Consider the following 24,227-nt stretch of genomic DNA (forward strand, 5'->3'; position numbering starts at 1 on the left):
ATTCCAAGATGCTCAGGAGGATGCAGACTGAAATGTCCAAAGGGTTAAGACGGGATAATGTACATTCCAACAATGGATGATGGATTTGTCAGTGCTCTGCCATCATCTAGGTGGCAACCCAATTCTTGAGGTGTTAAAAACAGCAGTCCTTGCCCTAACCGGTTTGGCTCGGTGGATAGAGCGTGGACCTGTGGACCAAAGGGTCCCATGTTCTTCGATTCTGGTCAAGGGCACAAACCTTGGTGCAAGCTCCTCCCCTGCCCAGGCCCTGGTAGGGGGTGAAGGGGGTAGGTGTTCCTGCAGGAGGCAACCAATCAATGTGTTTCTCTCACATCGATGTTTCTCTCTGTCTTCCCCTCTCGTTTCCACTCTCCCTGAAAACCAATGGAAAAAACATCCTCCGGTGAGGATTAACAACAGAAAACCACAGCTGTCCTTACTTTACAAGTGAAGTCTTTACAGGCCAGAGCTGTGGCTCCAGAAACAATTCAAAGCCCACCAATTCATTTTATTGTCCCCAAACCTCCTGTATTCATCTCAAAAGGCTTATAAATTCTGGCTTTATGAAACCATCAGGATAGGAAATACACATGTAAAAGATTGATATATTTAAACGTAACATTTAAAGCTTGGGTTCAACAAAGAAGCCATATGGCTAAAGACAAGCAACAACTTTTCTTTTTTAAAATATGTTTCTTTTTTAAATATGTTTTTATTTAGCCCTAGCTGGTTTGGCTCCGTGGCTAGAGTGTCAGCCTGCAGATGGATTGGCTGCCTCCTGCACGCCCGTTACTGGGGATTGAGCCCAGAACCCGGGCATGTGCCCTGACCAGGAATCGAACAGGTAACCTCTTGGTGCATGGGATGACACTCACCAATTGAGCCACACTGGCCGGGCAAGACAAACAACAACTTTAAAAAGCACTTCATTAGCCGAAGCCGGTTTGGCTCAGTGGTAGAGCGTCGGTCTGCGGACTGAAAGGTCCCAGGTTCCATTCCGGCCAAGGGCATGTGCATTGATTGCGGGCACATCCCCGATAGGGGGTGTGCAGGAGGCAGCTGGTTGATGTTTCTCTCTCATCGACATTTCTCTCTCCCTTCCTCTCTGTAAAAAATCAATAAAATATATATATATTTTTTAAAAAGCACTACGTTGGAGATGAATATTTAAAACATATATAAATGACAAAAAGATTACTATCCAGAATACATAAAAACACTACTATATGCATATAAAAAGACAACCCAATAGAAATGAGACATTTCTCAAAGAGAAAATACACCTAACCGACAATCATGAAAATGTAATTTCATGCTCTGGCCAGTGTGGCTTGGTTAGGTGTCCTTCCAAAACTCTGGCGGTTCAATTCCCAGTCAGGGACATGCCCAGGGTGTGGCTCAATCCCTGGTAAGGGGTGTGCAGGAGGCAGCCAACCCATGTTTCATCTGACATCTCTCTTTCTCTTTCTCTCCCTCCCTCACTCCTTTCCTCTCTCTCTAAACATCAATTTAAAAACAACAACATATGCCGGGACCGGTTTGGCTCAATGGATAGAGCGTTGGCTTGGGGACTGAAGGGACCCGGGTTCGATTCCGGTCAAGGGCATGTACCTTGGTTGCGGGCATATCCCTAGTAGGGGGTGTGCAAGAGGCAGCTGATCGATGACTCTCTCTCATCGATGTTTCTAACTCTATCTCTCTCCCTTCCTCTCTGTATAAAATCAATAAAAAAATATATTTAAAAACAACAACATAATCTCACTAGTAACTACTTGAGACACGCTTAACTACTTGAAACACGCTCATAAGGGCACACAAACACCTGGAGGGAGGATTTTCTATGAAACACTGTGTCTTAACACAGGTGTCTGTAAGCAATCTACGGAATCTCACATGCTATGGAATCTTAACATACTATGGAATTTACAGAGCAAGCCGAAAGAACTAGGTAGATCTCTACATAATGACAAAGAAAAAGTTCTAAGACCAATCTTTAAGCACAAAAAGTCAAGTTCCTGAGTAGGTACAATACATCATATTTGAAAAATATACATTTGTGAAAGTTTAACCCAAATATATTTTATATGTGCAAATACCTGTCAATACATATAAAGAAAAAGAAATAGAAAAGCACACCCCAAACAGTTCTTACTTTTGGGCAAGCAACTAAAGAAAAAGAAGAAGAAAAAAAATAGAAATGCAAAGACCCAGGTCAAAGAGCATCTATTCTGTTTTTAAAATTCCACCTATGTTTCACAAGATTGTATTCACGGACTACAACTAAAATAAATAAAGAAGAATAAGTGCATCATTGCCCTGGCTGGGCAGCTCCGTGGGTTACTGCACCGCTCTAATACGCCGATTGCCCTTTCCATCCCTGGTCAGGGAACACACAAGTCAAGAATGAATGCATGAATAAGTGGACCAACAAATCTGTGTTCCTCTCTCTCTCTCTTTCTCTGAAACAATTTCTTACAAAAGTACATTATTAAAACAAGGTCAACTTGACCAAATTTAATCATTCCTCCATATTAAACCTCCTCTCTCCCGCAATTCTGATCATTAGCAAAACCTTTCAGTGCAGCTCCTTTCGACCTTACAACTAAAGCAGATACAATTAATATGGTGTTTAATAAGAGAGTTCGTCTGTGTCTAATTGTACGTCAAAAGCTTATAAAGGTTTGGGTTTGCTTCTATTCTATTTGCTTTTTGTTTTTTATTGTTTGAAGTATTACAAAGATCAGGTATGGATTTTGTGACAGATCCTCACTAGCGTCCTGGTTTCCATCTATCCCAGGGATGCAAGAAAACAAACAGGTGTTTCCCCCGCGAGGCCGAGGCGGCGGGCGTGGCCTGGGCGGAGGCGGGGACCGCGGGGGCGGGGAGAGGCCCCGCGAACCACGCGAGGGAGTGAAGCGGCCGCGCGGAGCACGCAGCGCCCGGGAGTTACCAGGTGCTGCCGCCGGCGCTTCCTTTCCTCTGGGTCCGGGAGCCACCAAGGTGTGGCGGGCGCTTCTGCAGGAAGGGGTGCGAGCGAGGGGGTTTCTCTGGGAGCCCGTGGGGGGGCCCGTGCACTGGGTGCGTGGAAGCCCGGGAAGCCACGCCGCGGGGCGGGGACAGGGGCAGGGCAAGTCGCTCCGGGACGGCGGGGTCCCCGCAATGTAGCCGCCCCCGCACCCGGTGACATCATCAGCTCCACGACCCCTCCTCTCAGTCCGCACTGGAAACCCCCGCCGCCCCTCGCACAAGTAGGGGAAAGGCCTCGCGGGCCTCTGACCCTCCCTTACCTGTGGCCCGGATCCCACCCGAACACCTGCGGCACCTCACGCCGAGGAGCTGGAACCTCCGCAGCCACCGGCGGCTCCCACCCGGATCCACTAGGGCCGAAACCACTTCCGGTCCTGCGGCCGGGAGACGTGATCCCAGCCCGGGCTGTACCAGTGGGCGGCGCCATCTTGTACGGAAGCTGCAGGGGCAGCTGCTGCCTTAGCAGTTTCTTCACTGCTGAACAAAGGGTCGGTTAAGATTTGAAAAGCTTAACGTCTCTAGAGAAAAATGGTGTTTTCTTTTTGTTTCTAGGGTGAAGTTGTTTTTTCTGGAACCCTCACAAAGGCAATAGGGAGCATCTAATTATGGCTAATTAGCTCCAGGAGTGTTTTCCTGCTGCATTAATCTACTTAACTGTTAAATAATGAAGGTAAATAGGACAGACACTTGTTTCAATAATGTATTACTCGTTAGCAATGTATTTTGTACTATAGCCTTTATAATAATGTATGTCTTTTTTTTTATAACAACCACAATACGTTTATATTTAAAATCGTTCTTTCAACCAGCCTTTATCAGCAATAAAGTGCTAGTATGTGAGGCAGCTAGCGTGTGCTGTGTGCTATTGCTTTGTCAGAAAATGTAAATCAGAAGGAGAAATGAGATGTGCATAAACAATATAAAGTATAATAATAGCTGCCATTGGCTGAATATGTGATCACAGTGTGCTAGGAACTTTGCATATTTTATCTCGTCTAATCTTCATAACAGCCTAGAAAAGCAGGGCTATTTTTAGTGCCATTTTGCATAAAATTAAGAAGGTTAAATAAATTTCTCGGTAACAAAAACAAGCAAGCATTGGAGCTGGGAATCAAACCTCAGGGTGTCTGAGTGTGAAGCTTGTTGCCCTCAGCCTCTATTCTATCCCCTCCAGCACAGGAAGAAGGTTCTAAGTTCCATTAGATAAGTAACCATAAAGGGGGAATTTCTGGCAGATGTAGGGGATTAACTCCCTCATTTTAAAGAGTAAATGCAAATAATTAAAACCACAGTGAACTACCATTTCATACTCACCAGAAAGCCTAAAATGAAAAAACAAAACAAAAACCAACATTATAGATCAAGTATTGGCAAGCTTGTGGGGTAACTGGAACTTGAATACGCTGCTGAAGGGAACATAAACTGGCACAATCACTTTGTTGAAATGTTTGGCAGTATCAGCTAAAGCTGAATGTACGCAAGCCTTTGTCCCAACAGTTTCCCTCCTAGGTATGTACTCATATGTTCACTGAAAGAACATGTACAAAGAAGTTCACGCCCATACGTTGTACTTATCCTGAACTGGAAACACCCAAATCGCCATGCTGTCAAAGTAATCATTAGTCTTTTTTTTTTTGTTAAGGTATTATATGTGTACATATAATACCTTACCCCCCTTCCCCCACTCCCATACATGCCCTCCCTCCCCAGAGTTTTGCGTCCATTGATGATGCTTATATGCATGCATACAAATCCTTTGGTTGATCTCTTATATCCCCCATATCTCCCTACCCTCCCCGCTGTAATTTGACAATCTGTTTGTTGCTTTACTGTCTCGGTATCTATCTTTTTGTTCATCAGTTTATAATGTTCTTTATTATCCATAAATGAGTGAGATCATGTGATTTTCTTTCATTGACTGGCTTATTTCACTCAGTCATTAGTCTTGGTAGAGTAATGACTGGAGGAGAACATGGGAGGTTCATGAAGTACTGACAGTGTTCTGTTAATCTGAATGCTGGTTTACATGTATGTTCAGGAGGCATATTTGTAGTCACTTTTCTGAATGCATATATACTTCAATAAAAAAATTTTAATGCCCTGGCCGGGTGACTTAGTTGGAGTATCGTCCTATATACCAAAAAGTTGTAGGTTCCATCCCCCGTCAGGGCACATACCTAAGTTGCAGCCCCAATCCTTGATGTTTCTCACTCATATTGGTGTGTCTATCTGTCTCTCTAAATCAGGTATGGGGAACCTCCTTTCTGCCAAGGGCCATATGGATATTTATAACATCACTAGAGGCCCAGTGCATGAAATTCATACATAGGTAGAGTACCTGGCCTGACTGGCAATCAGGGCCTATCAGGGGCATCCAGCTGCTGACCAGGGCCTCCCTTTGTTCTGCACTGCCCCCTGGTGGTCAACACACCTCTTAGGGAGTGATCTGTTTCCTGGTTGAACTCCTGCAGGGACAATTTGCATATTAGGCATATATATATATATATATATATATATATATATATATATATATATATTTGTGGGCCATACAAAATGTATTTGGTCAGATATTTAATTAACTCACCCCTAATGCCTTGGCAGGGCCAGACCAAATGATTTTGCGGGCCTTATACAGCGTGCAGGCCAGATGTTCCTAACCCCTGTTGTAAATCAGTAAAAACATATTCTTGTATAAGGATTTTTAAAAAATACTAAAACAAGTATTTAATGAAGTTAAAGGAGTGTCAAGTTTATAAACCCAATGGGAAAAAAAAGATCAGGAGAGAAGATAATAGCAGACAAACAAATGCTAATATAATTGTAGAAGATAGATTATAATGGCAGAATATTGACATGTGAGGGATCCCATAATGAACTGTCTGGGTCCATAAGTAATCATCCTTCATTGAAAACCCAGTCAATAAGGCTCATCTGTGCAGAAAGAATTTCCAATCAACTTTTTAATACTTCACTCTTTGTCTTAGTCCATTTCGGCGTTTATAGCAAAATACCATTGACTAAGTGGCTTATGAACAACAGAAGTTTGCTTATAAACAGAGGTTTATTTTTTACAGTTCTGAAGGCTAGGAAGTCCAAGATCAAGGCGCCAATAGGTTTATTGCCTGGTAAGTGGCTGCCTCCAGGTTTATAGACATCTTTCCTTTTCGTTGTGCCTTCACTTGGGCAAAAGAGTCAGGAGCTCTTTTGGGCCTCTTTTATAAGGCGCTAATCCCATTCACGAGGGCTCCACCCTCATGACTTAATCACCTCCCAAGGCCCCTGCCTTATGATACCATTATATTGGAGTTAGTTTACAACATATGAATTTTGAGCGGACATAAAACATTAAGTGTATAACATTCTTAAATATGAAGATATCCAAGAATTGCCAGTCATTGCAGGAATGCCTTCAATATTATTAACATTTTCTTTTTTTAATTATTTATATATCTTAATATATTTTATTGATTTTACAGAGAGGAAAGGAGACTAGAGAGTTAAAAATTTTGATGAGAGAGACATGCCCCCCTGCCCCTACTAGGAATCAAGCTTGAAACTAAGGTACATGCTCTTGACCAGAATCGAACCCAGAACCCTTCAGTCCGCAGGTCAACACTCTATCCACTGAGCCAAACTGGCTAGGGCTAAGATTTTCGAAGGAACATGTATAGATCTCCACCCAGTATTTTGAGGTCACAGCTATTTTTCAAACATTCCAGGAAGATTTAAGAAAATTAATTTTTATTTAGGCCATTATGCAATTTCCTACAAATTGGGGGTGAAATGCTATCATACAGATCTCATTCTCTAACCATATTACAATTAAGTTAGAAATCAATAATAAAATTATTTTTAGAACTCCATATATTTGGAGATTTAAAAAAAACAACTGAAAGATCAAAGAAGAAATCTCAATAGAAATTCATAATATTAGATCTAAGAGGTAATAAAAATACTACATATGTGAGAATTTATAGGTATAGGTAAATTAATAATCTATGATTTTACACTAGAAAATAAAACTCAAAATTAATTATATAAGTAATTGGCTTAATACATTAGAAAAAAACAAAAGAATAAATCCAAAATTCTGTAGAAGGAAGAATATAATGATCAGAGAATAAGTTAAAATAGAAATAGATGTAATATAAGTGGCAAAAAAAACTAAGGTTAGATCTTTGAAAAGATAAAGTTCTGTGAGATGGATCCAGATAAAAGATAATATTAGGACTAAATGATGTCCTGGCTCATGTGACTGCATTGGGCATCATCCCATGCATGGAGAGGTCACTGGTTCAATCTCCAATAGTGGCTTGCAGAAGGCAGCCAATCTCTCGCATTGAGTTTTCTTTCTCTCCCTCTCCCTTCCTTCTTCGCTCTCTCAAATCAATAAAAAACACACTATTTTTTTAAAGAGAGGGACAGCCTAGCTCGTGTGGCTCACCAATTAAGCATCGACACAGGAACTAAGAGTCACTGGTTTGATTCCTGGTTAGGGCACATGCCCAGGTTTCCGGCTCAATCCCCAATAGGGGTGCATGCAGGAGGCAGGCAATCAATGATGTTCCTTTCTCACAGATCTCTCTATTCCTCTTCCTTCCCCTCTCTCTCAAAATCAATAAAAACATAAAAAAGCCATTTTAAAAAGGGGGACATCACAAAATACAGCAGAGATTTAAGAAACAAAAAATAAGAGCTACTTTATGCTAAAAATATTAAACAAGAGAATGAAAAGGCAAGCCACAGATTGGGAGGAAATATCTGAAAAACACATATTTAATAAATATTTGTTATACACCCTATACAAAAAACTTTTGGAAACTCAACAATTCAATTAAAAATGAATGAGAGACCCGAATAGACACTTCACCAAAAAAAATATGATCCAAATAAGCACATGAAAAGATGTTCAACATTACATGTTACTAGGGAATTGCAAATTAAAAAGACAATGAGACACCAGTGTTTCATAAATTAAATCCTATTAGAATAGTGAAAATCTAAATGCTGACAACACTAAATGCTAAAGATATGGAGCAACAGGAACACTCATTCATTGTGGGAATACAGAATGGTAGTCACCTCTGAAAATATTTTGTCAGTTTCATACAAAGCTAAACATAGTTTTACATGCCCTAACCGGTTTGATTCAGTGGATAGAGCATTGGCCTGTGGACTAAAGGGTCCCATGTTCAATTCCGACCAAGGGCATGTACCTTGGTTGCAGGCACATCCCCAGTAGGAGGTGTACAGGAGGCAGCTGATGGATGTTTCTAACTCTCTCCCTCTCTTTTCCTCTCTAAAAATGATAAAAATATATTTAAAAACAAAAACAAAAAATAGTTTTATGATACAGCCCAACAATCATGCTCCTAGACATTCACCTAAATGAGTTAAAAACAAAAACCTACACATAAATATTTAAAGCAGCTTTAGTCATAAATTGAAAGTAACCAAGATGTCCTTCAGTAGATGAGTGAATAATCAAACTTTGGTACATCCATACAATGGAATATTATTCAGAGACTGGAGGCCTGATGCATGAAATTCATGCAAGGGGCTCGGCCCCCACTGCCACAGCTGCTGCTTTGACCCCTGCCACTGCAGCTGCCTCTGCTGCTGCCACCACCGCTTCGTCCTGAAGATCGTACAGAAGGGCATCCGGTCTAATTAGCATATTATGCTTTTATTATAGATAAGATAATGAGCTATTAAGCCACAGAAAGACATGGAGGAAACTTAAATGCATATTGCTCAGTGAAAGAAACCAGTCTGAGAAGGGTATAGTGTATGATTCCAACTATATGACATTCTGGAAAAGGGAAAAGTGTGGTGACAGTAAAAAGATCATTGGGCCCTGATCAGTGTGGCTCAGTTGGTTGGGTGTTATCCTATGCACCGAAAGGTTGCCAATTCAAATCCCTGTCAAGGCACGTGCCCAGGTTTCAGTTAGAACCCTGGGTGGGGAATGTGCAGGAGGCAGCCCCTCTCACATCAATGCTTCTCTCTCTCTCCCTCTCTTCTTTCCTCTCTCTCAAAAAAGTTGTCTTTCTGTTTAATAAGAAGATCAGGGGTTCCTTAGGAGGAAGGAAGGTGTGCATAGGATTTTTAGGGCAGTAAACTATTCTGTATGATATTGTAGTAATGGATACATGATGCATGTGTCAAAACCCATAGAACTCTGCAAAGCGAGAAAATCTTAAAATCAACTGTAGACTTCAGTTGGTAATAATGTGTCAATATTAACAAAGATCAAACTATGTTAGTAATAAGGGAAATTGTATGAGGGTGGTTAGGGAGGTGTATGGGAACTCTCTGTACTTTCTGTTAAAATTTTCTGTAAAGATCAAACTGCTCTAGAAACAAAATTAATTTTTAAAAAAGATCATACTGTGAACTGCTTGATTTATCTATAAATGCATTATGAATTTATTCATTGAGTCTAAGGACAACCTCATGCCAAACATTGGGAAATCGTGTACAGAAAATTCAAAAGGAACTGTGGCAGGGAGTGGCCTGCCTCAGAGCCATCCCTCCTCTTATGCTTAATAACAGAAGGCAGGAGCATTTTAAAATTTGTCTCCATTGAGAATGAGTATGACCATGTCACTTAAGTTCTGGCCGATGAAGTATAACTAAAACTTTTTGCATTGGACTTATGATAAAGTTCCAAAAAAGAGTACAGACAACTACCACAGGGATTTTTTTTGTGTGTGTATGTGTTTGTGGTTGTTTTGCCATTTTGTCATTGCCTTTCCACTTATTTCAGGCTAAGATGAGGGCCTGACTGTAGTGGCACCTTGACAATGATGGAAGCCAGAGGCTTAGAAATATAGAATGGAGAGGTAACAAAGCCTGGATCCTTTATTCCTTCTGTTTTCATATTAACACTAAATTACCTAATTCTGGACTTCTTTTAACTGAGAAAATAAACTAATTTTTTTGTTAATCCTTACCACAGGATATTTTTCCATTAATTTTTAGAGGGAGTGGCAAGGAGGGGAGAGAGAGAAGCATGGATATGAAAGACACATCCATTGGTTGCCTCCCACACACACCCTGACTAGGGCCAGGGATCTAGCCTGCACCCTAGGAACCTGCCCTTGACCAGAATTGAACCCAGGACTCTTCAGTTCGAGGGGTCTATCCACTGAACCAAATCAGTTAGGGCAAAACTAATTTTTAAAAGCCACTGCAACCAAATCTTTGTTACCAGGAAAATAATCCCTAACTGATACAGGAAATGAAAGCTACTAATAACGAATGAGTGCCACACAGGTCAACTAAAACCTGTTGAATAGAAAACCTAGTGCTGAAGCTACACAAGAAAAGTTTTTAATATGGTACCTTTATTAGATTTGTTTACTGTGTTGAAAATAAAGGTCAGCCAAGACCGGTTTGGCTCAATGGATAGAGCGTCGGCTTGGGGACTGAAGGGTCCCGGGTTCGATTCCGGTCAAGGGCATGTACCTTGGTTGCGGGCATATTCCCAGTAGGGGGTGTGCAAGAGGCAGCTGATCGATGACTCTCTCTCATTGATGTTTCTAACTCTCTGTCTCTCTCCCTTCCTCTCTGTACAAAATCAATAAAATATATTAAAAAAAAAAAAAAGAAAAAAAAAAAAGAAAATAAAGGTCAAACTTAGAACCACTAATTAGGCTCTTTCTGAAAAACTATTTCCTTCTATTGAAATTCTATTCATACTTTCTGCCCACTGATCTCTTCTATAAACTTTTGTAATATTATTAGGTATTATGAAGATTATAAAAACCTGTAGCAGGGCACTCAATCAAGAAGCTTGCCAAGCCAGTTGGAAACATAAAAGACTTAGCAAGTGAGGACAGGGTATCCTTTTTTTGGTAGTTTAGAGATATGGGGAACTGTTTTTCTCCTAAGGAACTGGGATGAGACTATCTCTTGGGAAAGATGCCTGTATTCATTTCAAAATTTCCATGAAGAATGAGGGTGGAACACACATGTCTCCAATGGGACAAGTTCACCTAATAATAGGGGATGGAAGACTGGTGAATCAGCATTCCTTTGGTTCTGCAGTGAGTGGTGTGATTGGGCTGAGTGTTGATCTATGAACCAGGAGGTCACAGTTTGATTCCCAGTCAGGGCATAAGCCTGAGTGATGGGCTCAATCCCCAATGTGAGGCACTTAAGAGGCAGCTGATCAATTGGTTCTCTCTCAACATTGATGTTTCAATCTCTCCCTCTCCCTTCCTTTTTTAACTGAATAATAAAAAAGTATATCTTAGCCGGGACTGGTTTGGCTTAGTGGATAGAGAGTCGGGGTCCCGGGTTGGATTCCGGTCAAGGGCATGTTCCTTGGTTGTGGGCACATCCCCAGTGGGGGGTATGCAGGAGGCAGCTGGTCGATGTTTCTCTCTCATCGATGTTTCTAACTCTCTGTCCCTCTCAATTCCTCTCTGTGTAAAATAAATAAAATATATATTTTTAAAAATTCTTCTTTAAAAAAAAAAGAAAGTATATCCTATATAATAAAAGGCCAGAGGCCATAAGCATCATGACTGGAACAACAGCTAGACCAGTTGCCATGAGGTGCATTGAACACTTCTTGGTCCCTCCCCCGTGACCCATAGGTTTCAATTGCAGCAAGGTGGGTGGCAGGTGGGGTAGGGTGGTGAGTATGGCGAGACGGGTTGGCACACACAGGGCAGGCTACCACATGCGATTTTATGCGTTGGGCCTCTAGTCTATATATATATATAAAAGGCGAAGTGACCGTCCAACTGTCTGTCTAACCAACTAGTCAGTTCATATGACGCACACTGGCAATTTTAAAAAAAAGCGTTGACTCACATATGCATAATACATATAAAGCTCTCACTGGCACCAATCGCATGGGATGCCAGAATGTATCTGAAGACCAACTATTGGCACAACATACCTCTGAAGCCAAAAGAAAGTGACATCATTGACAGAATATTATTTACTTATTAATATATACATTATTTTTATATGCATTTTACTAAGTTTCTTTCATCTCTGAAACTTCTATGAAAGGGCAAATAGCGATATTAAAATATTTTGTATTTTAATTTTATACTATATTATATATACTATTTTGATGTGTAATTTTTTTTGCAGTAATGTAATTACTTCTTCTAATTAATTTCCTTTCAATGTGCATGAATCCATGCACTGGGCCACTAGTATATATATAATTTTGTTGTTAATCCTCACCAGAGGATATTTTTACATTGATTTTTAGGGAGAGTGAAAGAGGGAAAGACAGAAAGAAACATCAATGTGAGAGAAACACAAGTAGGGCCCCAGGCTGGGGAGGAGCCTGCAACCAAATTATATGGCCTTGACAAAAATCAAACCCAGGACCCTTTGGTCTGCAGGCCAGTGTTCTATTCAATGAGCCAAACCAGCTATGGATGTGTGTATCATAGCTGGATGTGGGAGATCAGAAGCAGAGGTAGCCTTGACGAGTATTCTCAGTGGCTAGAGCTTTGGCCCACAGATAGAGTGATTGCAGGTTCGATTCCCAGTTAAGGGTATGTCCCTGGGTTGCAGGCCTCCATGGTTGGAGCACATGCAGGAAGCAACTAATTGATATGTCTCTCTCACATCTATGTTCCTCTTTCTCCCCATCTCTCCTTCCCTCCCACTTTCTCTAAAAATCAATGGATTAAAAATCTATTTCATAAGTAGTTAAATCACCAGATTTCACCCCTGGATCCCAAGTAATTGTCCCTCCATGGCCTTTGAAGAATGCTTAGGCTTGATTCCTGGAAAGGGTATCTTGTCTGCTTAAGAATAGTGCCATACTAAAAATATGAGGATTCAGTGAAAATTATTTACTTTCGAGACTATTACCTTACTCTCACATCAACAACCAATGTTCGAACCAAGTATTCAAGAAAAATTTTTAGATAATTTTGTAAAAAGCATATACCAAACTTTTGTTACTATCTTGAGACAAGAAGAAGGCCTATTGTAAGGTATAGGAGAAAGTACATGATACTTCTAAATGGAGCAAAAGATGATTGGGAAATAGAAAGCTATGCATTATTTTAAATATACCCTTCCATTGTTTCAAATACAATGAGGTTTATGCCTTTTATTGTTTTTGAACTAAATTTATCAACCCCAACAGATCTTTTCACACGCTATATACTCCAGCTCCTCTCTACTGTTCACTTCACATATATTCTACTTCTTTCTCTTTCATTTAGTTACTGATGCTAGAAACTTGTGAAATGTCCTAGACTCCTGCCTCTCCCTTATCCTTTTTAAAAAAATATATTTTATTGATTTTTTACAGAGAAGAAGGGAGAGGGATAGAAAGCTAGAAACATCAATGAAAAAGAAACATTGATCAACTGCCTCCTGCACACCTCCTACTGGGAATGTGCCCGCAACCAAGATACATGCCCTTGACTGGAATCGAACCTGGGACCCTTCAGCCAGCAGGCTGATGCTCTATCCACTGAGCCAAACCGGTTAGGGCCTTATTTTTCTCTTTGGATGTACTCAACAATGTTCGTCTAACTCTGCTGGTTATAAAGAAATTGTTCCTCAGCTTCCAACCTGCCCACCCATACAGTGTTTTGTGGTGCCGAGGCTGGGTCTCTGAAATTCCCATTTTTCTTCTGCCAGGCTGACTCTCTGTTAGGTTCTGCAAACAGTGGGAGATCAGAAGCAGGAAGAAGGGAGAAGAAACTTGCTCCTTCCTGTTTGCTTCCTGTTTCTATCAGTGTTGCCCAGGCAACAGTTCTTCCTGCCAGCACCAGCAGTTGGTTCTAGCTTTGGATTTCTTTACATATTCCCAGAGGGAGCCTCATCACATTCCTCAGAGATACCAGTACCAGTTAGTCAGCCACCCTCCTCAGAGGTCAGGGTCCCAGCACCACAGGGCCCTCCTCGGAGCTACTGAGGTGCCAGAGGTAAATCCGCAGCATGTTCTCCGCTAGGTCCAGGGCCGGCCCTCTGGGGCCCCTACAAGTGTTTGGTCCCAATAATCCCAACCTTGACCCTTTACTATTCCATCTACTTCTTGCAGTTTCTACTTCTTTGTTCCACTTTTCCTTGTCAATTCTCCAATACATATGTCTCCAACAGCTCTTTACATTAATTTTCTTAGTTAAGATAACTGCCATAGTTCTCGCTTCTTTATAGAAATCTAATATAGGAAATGGTCCCAAGAGTGGTTTTAGGAAATAGACTTTGAGATAGAGAATTGTGGGTTGGTTTGGTCATATCCTTAGACTCAAATTCAATGTTGAGCAGCTTGTCAATGGGAAATGGGATGTAGTGGCATCATAAGTAATCAACTTCACAACTTCAGCAATGCTCTAGAGCAGGGGTCTTCAAACTACGGCCCGCAGGCCACATGCGGCCCGCAGAGGAGTCTGATCCGGCCTGCCAGGTTTTTTGGGCAGTGAGCACAGCCGAGGTGTTACAGTAGGAATTAGTAGTTCATATAGTCCGGCCCTCCAGCTCTCTGAGGGACCGTGATCTGGCCCCCACTTTAAAAAGTTTGAGGACCCCTGCTCTAGAGCCACATTTGACCGTCTGACAGTAATAGTGACTATAATAACTGTGGGCTAGGAGTGGTAGCATTTGATTTCACTGAAGAAATTTCATAAATGGAGAAAAGGAAATAAATAAATAAATAAATAAATAAATAAATAAATAAATAAAGCCCTAGCTGGTTTGGCTCAGTGGATAGAGCATCAGCCTGCTGACCAAAGGGTCCCAGGTTTGATCCCAGTCAAGGGCACATAACTAGGTTGCATGTTCCTCCCCAGCATGGGCCCTGGTTAGGGGACATGCAGGAGATAATCAATGTGTCTCTCTCACGTTGATATTCCTCTCTGTCTTTCCCTCTCTCTCTAAAATTAATGGGAAAATATCCTTGGGCAAGTATTAAAAAAAAAATAAGAAGAAAGAAATGGAGCCCGGGCAGCATGGTAAAATGGCTGAGCATCAATCTACCGTGTTTCCCCGAAAATAAAACATCCTCCGAAAATAAGACCTAGCGCATGGAAAGATAAGACATCCCTGAAAATAAGACCTAGTGCAACTTTGGGAGAAAAAATTAATATAAGACACTGTCTTATTTTCGGGGAAACAGTATTAATCTATTAACCAGGAGGTTGTGGTTTGATTCCCCATCAGGGCACATGCCCAGGTTGTGGATTTGATCCCTAGTGTGGGGCATGCAGGGGGCAACCCGTCAATGATTCTCTCTCATCATTTATGTTTCTATCCCTCTTTCCCTCTCTGAAATCAACACAAATATATTTAAAAAAGAAGAAAAGGAAATTTCAAGTCATTAAACATTCAGAACAAAAGCTTCAATAGTAGCCTTAACAGAAATCCTTATTTTTGTACCTGCAGATTAATCTTGCTGAAAATTAAACACAAAATTGTGCAGTTTCAAAATTACAACATTAATTGATTTCATAGCCTTGCTACAAGTATTTAAAATATAGGGCATTGATTGGGAAGGGTTTGATACTAAAACTTGAAATGGGGATCACACAACAAAATCAAGATTCTAGAATGCCCAAATTTCTCTAACCCTCCAGTATCAGTGGAAAGCATAAGCATCAGTATCACCCCTTGCTTAAAAGCCCTGTAATCACATCATCTGAAGGATTTCTATTTTCCTCAAGTTTCACCCCAACCACTCATTGTTACCTCATGATATTGGCTCTGTATTATTTTTTATTTTTTAATATGCTTTTATTGATTTCAGAGAGAAAGGGAGAGGGAGGGAGATATGGAAATATCAGTAATAAGAATCATTGACTGCCTCTTGTACCACCACCCCACACACACACACAACTGGCGAGAAGCCTGCAACCTAAGCCCATGCCCTTGACCTGAATTGAACCCGGGACTCTTCAGTCCCCAGGCGGACACTTTATCTACTGAGTCAAACGGGCCAGGGCTGGATTATTCTTTATTGTGAGGAGATGTCCTGTGCATTGTAAGATATTTAGCAGCATTTACTACCTATAAAATACACACTTTAAATAAATAAAATATAAAGACACATAGTTTGAAAGTAAATAGAGAAAGATATGCAAATAGTAAAGCATAAGAAAGTGGAATGGCTATATTAGTATCAGATAAATTAGATTTCAAGACACTGGTACTACGGGAGGTAAAAAGGGGTATTTTATAATAACAAAAGTATCAATATAATAAAAAATATCCTATATAATAAAGGCTAATTAGACCAAATAGCAGAAGGACCGTCCAGATGACTCTCTGGATAACCTTTCGGACAAAGCCAGAGCTGCGAGGGCCAAGCCCCTTGCATGAATTTCGTGCATTGGGCCTCTAGTAATATAACTATGTATATACCTAATAAAAGAGCCTTCAAAGATGTAAAGCAAAAATTACAGAATTAGCCCTGGCTGGGTAGCTCAAGTGCTTAGAGCATCATCCTGATATGCCAAAATTGGGGGTTCAATCCCTACAGGTCACATACAAGAATTAAGAAATGAATGCATAAGTAAATGGAACAACAAATTAATGTTTCTCTCTCTCTCAAAAATCTATGCATAAATTTTAAAAAATAAAATAATTATCTTGGTCTATAAATACCAAACAAACTTATTTTCTCTCAGAAATGAGGGGAGAGTATAAATATGAATTTTATCTTATTACCTAAGTTTAAAAACATTCTTTTCAATGTTGAAGATACTTGAACACACTTTCCAACTAAATGGAAAGGCCAGTAGTATTGGAGTGGATTATTTGGAAAAAGAAGGGATAACCGATGGAACAGAGACCAAAAGAAGATAACATGGGATGGTGCCAGAGCACAGTGAAAGCACTGTACTTACATAAGAGGAGTTTTGCCACGGGGAGACCTAAAAATTAGGAAATTCTCAACGGATGGCCTCCATGATCTTTGTGAAGCAGATGGAGAGAGAGGTCAGGGGTTGGGGAGTGTGCTCAGTTTGTGAGGGTTTAAGAAATATATGATGGTGTCATTAACAAGGTTATTTAATCCTCACATCAGTCCCATAAGGTGTTATCTCCTTCACAATATTACTCCATTTTACAAATGTAGAAATGGAAGCACAGAGATTATATAATTTGCAGAAGACTGATGAAGGATGGAGCCATTTTAGGAAGCTATATCTAACCAAAGCCTTGCTGGCTTCAATGTACTGCACCTGTCTAGGCCTCACATTCCCCAGCAATGAAGCAGACATGGTCTCAAGCTGCCCCATCCTCAAGTAATGGCCCCCGCAGTGGAGTAGGACAGGCAGGCACATCCAGGGTGTGCGTGATGGATGGTCCACTGGGATGTTAAAAGAAAATGTTAGAGTTCTATTTATATATTTTTAAATCTAAAATTGAGCTTTGCCACTGCTTAATATACAGATGGACACTGCAGTCCTTTTTTAGTCTGGATGCCAGCTGCTTATGAGTCATATGGGTATCTTGAGGGAGACAGGAGTTCCACAGTGCAGATGGATTGATAGTGGTGCTTGCACTTATTATTTTTTGTGTGATTAAGGTATGATGTCAATGAGTTCATTTCTGAAGGGGGAAAAAAAAGACTTTTACATAGCAGAATCTTTATACAGTGGTGGGCTATGATGAAACAGGATTGATGAAAAAGATATTTGGCTCCACTCAGAGACTTGCTGGTATTTCTTGTCTGAGTATTAAAGTAGTTGTCAGAGCCTATAAATAACTTGCACTTTTCTTTTACAAGAAGACAAGTGCATTCAAATTTTGCTGACTTTTTCAATGATGATAAGGTGGCTGTCAGAAGTATGCTATTTTATAGATACTAAAAAACAATGTCCTAAAACTGCTCCTTCAAGATAAAATTAATAGTGTAACATCTGAGAAAACTGTTTTTTGAAAGTTACTGCAAATGAATATTTTGAAAAATTATTTGGTGGTATTCTTTTTGCCAAAAAAAAGTATAGAAGAATGTCACTTCTAAAAATGCTCATATTTGCACACATAACACCTTGGAAATAGTTTCCTACTATTTTTAAGTATATCCTAAATAAAAGAGAATCGGTAGATTCTAAATATATTTGTCAAAAATACATCTTCTGATTAATTTGCAAATGCAACTGATAAGTATCCTGAAAAATAAAAATTAACCAGCTGAATTTCAATAAAATGAAGATGGAGAAGTCAAGGGTTTGGGGGAGTGTGCTCGATTTATGAAGGTTTGAAGATTAGTTTCATGTTTGAATAAGACCAGTCTCACTATAACTTCTAAACTCTCCCATGTGGCCTATAAAACTAATGATTCATAAGCTGCAAAAACCCTTGCATTGTCAAGCTTTTTCTCCAATTTCCTACTTTATTAAAATCTGACTCTTTTTAAAATATATATATATATATATATATATATATATATATATATATATATATTTTAAAAAGAGTCAGATTTTAATAAAGTAGGAAATTGGAGAAATATATATATATATTATTGATTTTTTACAGAGAGGAAGAGAGAGGGATAGAGAGTTAGAAACATCGACCAACATGCCCTTTACCGGAATCGAACCTGAGACTTTTCAGTCCACAGGCAGACGCTCTATCCACTGAGCCAAACTGATCAGGCCCATTAGTTGATTCTTATATGTGCCCTGACCTGGGATTGAACCCACAACCTTTGTGTATCAGGATGATGCTCTATTCCACTGAGAGCTACATGGCCAGGCTGGACTGCTCAATTTATTTTTATCTCAACATCCTTCTCCTTGACTCCACCTAAGCCGCCCCTCCTCCCATCACCCCTTGGGCCTGTCTTCAACTATAATTGTGCCTGTTTCAGAATCTCTAATTAAAGCATCTTCGTCAACCACAACCTCCTCTCCCCCCAAAGTGCCTGTTAGCTGCTCCTATAACTTTCTTTGGACACTTACTCATTGATCCTGATCAGCTTTCTTTCTATTCCTTTCTAATTTCCCCTTCTGGTTTAGCTTAAAGTACAGTGGTCTATAATTTCATTATTTTGCCAAAAACCTAAACTCCTTTGTTCCTTTTTTTTTTTTTTTTTTTTTTTTTTTAACTTCATCTACCTGGAAAGTCCCCAAACCTGAATGAACTGTGTTACCTGCTTTCTCTACGGCCCTGGTTATGAGCAGTTTGTTCACTGCTCTAGAAAGCCAAACAAGAAGGGCAATTTGGTTCCCGAGAACCTCCCAATCAACCCCAACATCATCCAAACTAGGTCTTCTCACTTTCCTAGTCTTCATGTTAATTCAAACAGTCCCTCTTTCATCAAACGTTGGTTTGCCCTCTCCTCCCCCACACTCTCTGTAGATGACCTTGCCCTCCTCCTTAGGCAGAACAGAATAGAAACCATCATATGTGCACTTCACATTTCTTACAAACATATAATCCTGCCTTCACCTGCACCCATCCTGTCTTCCTTCACCAGGTTTTTTTTTTATAGAGATTGTTTACATTTTTATTTTTTCTACATTTTTTTAATTGATTTTGAGAGAGAGAGAGAGAAAATGAGAGGGATAGAAAGATAGACAACTCAATGAGAGAGAAACATCATCATTCAGCTGCCTCCTGCTGGGGATCGAGCCTGCAACCCCAGGCATGTGCCCTGACCAGAATCGAACCAGCGACCTCTTGGTTCATGTGTCCATGCTCAACCACTAAGTTACACCAGCCAGGCTAAAAATTTAATTTTCAATTACAGTTCACTTTCAATATTATTCGGTATTAATTTCAGGTATACAGCATAGTAGGTAGACAATCATATAAAGTGTTTCCCCTGATATTTCCAGTATCCACCTGGCACCATACAGAGTTATCGCAGTATTATTGATTATATTCCCTCTCCTCTACTTGATTTACATCCCCAAGGGAAGCTGTCCTTTCTCCTAATTAGGACCAAATTCCTTTCCAGTGCTTTGAATCTCCTCTGCCCTGCTTTCTCAGAACTCCTCCCTGTATACTATACAGTCTAGTTTCATCTATATATATTTTTCACTTCTCCATTTTTTCTATTAAAACAAAAACAAACAAACAAAACTCTTCCTGAGTCCTAGGTTCCTCTTTAGCTACTTACCTAACAGCCTTATTTCCTTTCCTTCCACTTACTATTCAGTCAGTTCTCCTCTGGGTTCCGCTAATGCACCCCTGAAGGAGTTCTGACTGAGATTCCTGGTGTCTGTCTCATTGGAAAATATCCCTCCCTCCAGCTTCTCCTAAAAATTAAGCTTTATTTTATATCACTGGTAAAATGTTGGTGTCAATAAACCCAGTATTTTTTACTGGTAGTCATCTCATTGACTTTTCAGCATCAATTGATACACTTGGCCACTCTTGTGTTGAAATGCTTTCTTGTCCCAGATTCCATGACAATATTCCTCCAATTTATTTCTTATACTTCTAGCCACTCCTTCTGTCTCCTTGCAAATGTATTTTCCTTCTTTTAAGCATTATCCCTAAGCATCTCTCAAAGCTCAGTCCTAGGCCTTCTTTCTTCCCTATTCTTTCCCCTTGATATTTCTGAATATTCTTGCCTGTGCCTAGGACTTCACCACTTCACCACAACCTCCATTGACACCAACCTCAAACATGCATCTGAGCTCAGGCTACTTGTCAACTCTTCTTAGAAGTCTCTGAAGCACCTCAAATTCAATGTGTATATAACTGAACTCATGGTTTTCCCCTCAAAACAGCCTTTTCTAAGGGTTCTATTTCAGAGAATAGTTATGCAAGTCAAAAACCCTGACATTTCAGCCCTAGCCAGTTTGGCTCAGTGGATAGGGGCATCGGCCTGCGAACTGAAAGGGCACATGCCCGGGTTGTGGGCTCTGTACCCAGTGGGGGACTTGCAGGAGGCAACCAAATCATGATTCTCTCTCATCATGGATGTTTCTATCTCTCTCCCTCCCTCTTCCTTCCTCTCTGAAATCAATAAAAATATATTTAAAAAAACACAAAAAACAAAAAAAACACCCTGGCATTTCATTATGTCCTGTCCTTCGTCCCCCCACTTTCTCTAATCTATCACCAAATTCTATCTTTGTATATTAAACCCATTTACTTCTCTCCAAATCCACTTTCACTAGCCTTATCTAAACTACATCTTTTTTTCTTTGTGTTTCTTAATAACCTACACTAATCCCCCCTTAGCCCTCTCCAATCATGTCTTCACAATAGCCAAAATAATCTTATCAAATGCAGGTCTGATCACTTCAGCCCTCTGGTTAAAACCCTGCAGTGATTCTTAGATGAAGACTGAAATCCTTAACAAGGCCAGGCTCCTGCAGAATCCAGCAGCTATCTATCTAATTGCATCCTCCTCTGATAGCACATTTCCTGTTCCCTATGTGCGCCAGTCACAATGGCCTTCTTCTAGGTTTCTCCACCCACAGAGCCTTTGCATGTGCTGGTGCCTTTGCTCGGAGCATGCCTTCCCAACCAGCCACGTGGCCTCATTTATACCTAGCTTTCCTTCAGATCATAGCTCTCCTTAATTTCATAGGATTCTCCTACTTTAATCTATCATCATCATCATCATCATCATCATTATCACTAATACTCAGATGTGTTTGTAGTCAGGCACTGATCTAAGGGCTCTACCAATAAGAATTCATTTATCATAACTCCATTAATATATGTGGAACTGAGTTATCACAACTGTTATCTTCCTCTTGTGCAAAATGGAATAATACTTCCTTCATGGGGTGGTTGAGAATATTCAATGAGTTAATATCGGTGAAGGACTTGGAACAGTGAGAGCCACATAAGTGCTCAATAAAAGTAATATAATCTTAAGAAATGAGGGACCTTTGTAATAACATGAACAATAAAGATTGATTTTTTAAAAAAGTAATATAATCTTATATTTACTGCATAACTATTGATTAAATTCTATTCTGTCCTGTAAGTACTATAAAAATTGGGCAAAGTTGTCTTTTCTTTGCTCATTATTACATCTCTTGTGTCTACCTAGGGCAGTGTTACATAGAAGGTGTTCAATAAACTCCAAATTTCTTGAATGACTTGATAATTCATGTCTAATCACACAGGATTTTTATAAAGATAAAAACATATTAAAGCAATTTTTAAAATTACACGAGTAGATGAGTGGATAAAAAAAAAGCTATGTACATTTATACCATGGAATACTATGCAACAAGAAAAAAGAAGAATCTCTTACCCTTTGAGACAGCATGGAAGGACCTGGAGAGTATCATTCTAAGTGAAATAAGTCAGAGAAAGACAAGTATCACATGATCACACTCATATGTGAAATCTAACAAAATAAACTGATGAATGGAGTGGATCCAGAGACAGAAGCACGGAACAGAGTGAGGAATCTCAGAGGGAAGGCAGGGGAGGGTGGGAGGTAATCAACCAAAGCCCTTTTATGCACATATGCAGAACCCATGGTCATAGACAATAGGGTGCTGAAGCCTGGGATGGGGTGGAGGGAGGGGGCAGGGGCAGGCTGGAGAGAGTCAATGGGGGAAAGAGGGGGTCATATGTAATACTTTCAGCAATAAAGAATTATTTAAAAAATTACACATGAATATAAAAATGTTAAATATTTAGGAGATAATGCCAGCTGTAAGTATGACAGGAATCTTAGGACAGGAAAACTAATGTAGCCTAGATTTGTGGAAGGGGTTCATGGAAGAAATAGACCTCAAAGTACATATAGGATTTGGGAGAGCAGTGTGAACATAGAGATATTTAGGGAAGAATGGGCTGCCAGCCTACTTGATTGGTGTATGATGAGTAACAGGAAATCTAATTATAGATATGGTGGAAACAAGTCAAGGAGGGACTTGACAGGCAGATAAAGGAGTCTGGATTTGACAGGACAGAGAAAAGGGAGAGTCTTGAGCAGAGGGATTTCAGAAAGATTGCTTCACTGGGGAGCCAGGAACTCTTTTTGATGCTGTAGATTCAATGGTGATCAAAACAGGAGAATATAAAACAGAAATCAACAAACAAGCACTGCATTGGTGGCTCAGTTGGTTAGAACATCATCCCATACACCAAGGTTTCGGGCTTGATCTCAGGTCAGGAAACATACAAAGGATCAACTAATAATACATAAAGTAAGTGAAACAACAAATTGATGTCTCTCTCTCTCCCCCCCCCCACCCCGTTCCTTTATCTCTCTCTCAAATCAATCAATAAAAAATTTTAAACATCAACAAACTCATAGACACAAACAACAGTATGATGGTCAATGGAGATGAAGGAGGGTAGGGGAAAGATGAAGAGGCTAAATGGGGTCAAATGTACGGTAATAGAAGGAGACTGGACTTTTGGTGGTGAGCACATAATGGAACATACATTTAATGTATTACAAAATTGTACACCTGAAACTTAAATAATATTATTAACCAACTAGGGGCTCACTGCCTGCCCACTAGCTGCCAGCCTTGCTGCGACTGCAGCCTGTGAGCCATGGGGGAAGGCCGGAGAGGTGCTCCATGTTCCTCATAGTCACGGGTCGTTTTGGTTCTGATGCTTCTTGGCCTTTTATTTTATTTTTAATATACTTTATTGATTTTTTTACAGAGAGGAAGGGAAAGCGATAGGGAGCTAGAAACATCAATGAGAAAGAAACATTGACCAGCTGCCTTTTGCACACCCCTCACCACTGGGGATGTGCCCACAGCCAATGTACATGCCCTTGACCGGAATTGAACCTGGCACCTTTCAGTCCGCAGGACCGACGCTCTATCCACTGAGCCAAACCAGTTTTGGCGTTGGCCTTTTATTATTATTATGCTACTTTAATAACTTTAATTAAAAAAAAACCCTAAATACAAATTTATGCTTTCCTGCACAGTACATTATTTTGCTTTTTTTTAGCTATACAAAAATAATGCTATTCAATAAATAAACTTCTGAGACTTGCATTATTTTTAAAAAACATGATTTGACCAGGTGATTTCTGAAATCCGATGGGCTTTATCATTTTGTGATTTGAATAATGATTATCTTCCAGAAAGCTCATAGATAGGCAAATATATCACCAGCTCCAACTTACACGGAATCCAGCTTAGTTAATAATGCTGATTATATGTACCTCATGAGTTCATGTAGTTTGTACAGAAGGATACAGTAACAAGTTTATAAACATGTGCTGTGGTTAGTTCATTTTCTAGGAGCCTGTCCTGTACTGCCACTGAACCCATAGAAACAATTTATTTTATTTTTTAAAAATATATTTT

The 24,227-nt window shown here is 40.0% G+C and overlaps 1 protein-coding gene across 4 annotated transcripts in view; it reads right to left on the bottom strand.

Moving 5' to 3' along the window:
- Positions 1–24,227, bottom strand: part of EXD2 (exonuclease 3'-5' domain containing 2) — a 68,972-nt gene that overhangs the window by 38,174 nt on the left and 6,571 nt on the right. For 3 of the 4 annotated variants that reach the window (XM_084866675.1, XM_084866674.1, XM_084866672.1), the window contains exon 1: positions 3,288–3,409. The exons of the other annotated variant lie outside the window; for it this stretch is intronic. The gene's annotated coding sequence lies outside the window, so the exon portion shown is untranslated. Of the gene's footprint in view, positions 1–3,287; positions 3,410–24,227 lie in introns of those variants that run through there. 4 annotated transcript variants of the gene reach the window in all.

This window comes from Pipistrellus hanaki (genome assembly GCF_964339955.1).
Source record: "Pipistrellus hanaki genome assembly, chromosome: 1".
NCBI classification, from domain to species: Eukaryota; Metazoa; Chordata; class Mammalia; order Chiroptera; family Vespertilionidae; genus Pipistrellus; species Pipistrellus hanaki.